Genomic DNA, 2,223 nt, shown 5'->3' with positions numbered 1-2,223 from the left:
CTACAAAAATGTTATACATCAGTCATTTTAAATGCTTCTAATACAATCAACGGAATATTTATTTTTCCTGGCATTTATGCAATAGAAAAACACAAAACAAAGGAATAGTGTTGAATTAATAATAATAATTGAAATAATAATAATAATAATAATAAAGTAATAGGTCTTACAAACTTTTAAATTTTCCCCTCAATCATTCCAATAATGTTCATTTTATTTTTTTTTTTATTTAAGGGAGTTTATATATATATAATATATATATATATATATATATATATATATATATTATATATATATATATATTATATATATATATATATATATATATGTGTGTGTGTGTGTGTGTGTGTGTGTGTGTGTGTGTGTTATTTTTTCAAAGTACATGTAAAACAATTCATTTTTAAAATGTTGAGTTCCAAACACTTTCTCTCCCTCTTGCACCACACCCATCCTTGAGAAGGCAAGCAATTTGATGGCATTTATACATTGAAGCCATGCAAAATGAATTTCCATATTAGTCACAATATGAAATAAAACACAAACCAAAACAAATAAAAAATAAAGGTAAGAAAAATTACTTCTGTCTGCATTTAGACTCCATCAGTCTTCTCTCTGAAGGTGGATAGGACTTTTCATTGTCTTTTTTTTTTTTATACAGGGGTGGGGAACCTGTAGCTTAGAGGCCATATGTGTCCCTCTAGGTCCTCAAGCATGGTCCTTTGACTGAATCCAAACTTCACAGAAGAAATCCCCTTAATAAAAGGATTTGTTGTGTAAAACTTGGACTCAGTTAAAGGGCTGCACCCCAGGACCTAAAAGGACACATGTGGCCTCGAGGCTGAAAGTTCCCCAACCCTGATTCTTAGATCACTGTATTGCCAAAAATAGCCAAGTCATTTACAGTTGATCATTGTACAACTTTTTTTTTTTTATGAGGGAACGATGCTTTTATTACTATAGCGGCTGGCTCGGCCCCAGCAGAGTGGCCGGTGCCAGCACTCAAACCCGCACCACATCTGCCTGCCACCAGCTCAGAGGGCTCAGAACTTCTGGAATTGCTTCTTAGTGCCAGCTGCCTTGGTGACCTTCAGCACGTTGAACCTTACCGTCTTGCTGAGGGGCCTGCACTCACCCACAGTCACAATGTCTCCAATCTGGACGTCTTGGAAGCAGGGTGACACAGACATGTTCTTGTGGTGTTTCTTGAATCAGTTGTATTTGCGGATGCAATGTAGGTGGTCCCGGTGGATGACGATGGGCCTTTGCTTCCTCCTCTTGGTCACCACACCAGACAAGATCCTGCCTCTGATGGAGACATTGCCTGTGAAGGGACACTTCTTGTAAATGTAGGTGCCCTCAATGTCCTCCTTGGGGGTCTTGAAGCCCAGCCCGATGTTCTCATAATATCTGGGCAGCTTCTCCCTGGCCGTGTCCCTAAGCAGCACCCGCTTCTTCTTCTGGAAGATCGTCGGCTGCTTCTAGTAGACTCGTTCTGTCTGGATGTCCGCCATGCCACTGCTTCGCTCATCTCTCGCTCCTCTCCTCTCTGACCAACTGATGAAAAGAGCCATTGTACAACATTTCTGCTACTATATACAATGTTCTCTTGGTCCCCATCATTTTACTTTGCATCAGTTCATGTACATATTCCCTGGTTTTTCTGAAAGCATCCTGCACATCATTTTTCATAGCACAACATTATTCCATTACAATTAAATACCACAATTTGCTCAGCCATTCTCCAGTTGATGGACATTCTCTGAATCTCCAATTCTTTGTGACAACAAAAAAAGCTACTATAACATTTTTTATAGAAATACATCCTTCTTTTCTTTTCTTTTTTTTTTCTTTTTGATCTCTTTGGGATACAGACCTAGTAGTGGTATTGCTGAGTCAAAGATATGCAGTTTATAGTGTTTTGGACATAGTTCCAAATTGCTGTCTAGAATGATTGGATCAATTCACAACTCTACCAACAGGGTCCGGCATTTCCCACATCTCCTCCAATATTTTTCATTTTCTTCTTCTGTCATATTAACCAATCTGATAGCTGTGAAATAGTGGCTCGGAGTTGTTTTAATATGTATTTTTCTAATCCATAGTGATTTAGAATTTGTTTATGACTATGGATAGATGTGATTTCACCTTCTAAAAACTGCTCATTTCCTTTTATCAGTTGGAGAATGACTTGCATTTTTATAAATATGACTCATTTCTCCATAT

General features: G+C 37.8%; 1 pseudogene; it reads right to left on the bottom strand.

Moving 5' to 3' along the window:
• Positions 1 to 1,040: 1,040 nt before the first annotated feature.
• LOC110217465 (small ribosomal subunit protein uS17 pseudogene) lies at positions 1,041 to 1,511 on the bottom strand (annotated as a pseudogene).
• Positions 1,512 to 2,223: the final 712 nt, after the last annotated feature.

The sequence above is a fragment of the Phascolarctos cinereus genome, unplaced genomic scaffold, assembly GCF_003287225.1.
Source record: "Phascolarctos cinereus isolate Bilbo 61053 unplaced genomic scaffold, phaCin_HiC Scaffold_9;HRSCAF=440, whole genome shotgun sequence".
Classification (NCBI taxonomy): Eukaryota; Metazoa; Chordata; class Mammalia; order Diprotodontia; family Phascolarctidae; genus Phascolarctos; species Phascolarctos cinereus.
Note: the sequence above shows the minus strand (reverse complement) of the source record. Positions and strands in the feature narration are given on the sequence as shown.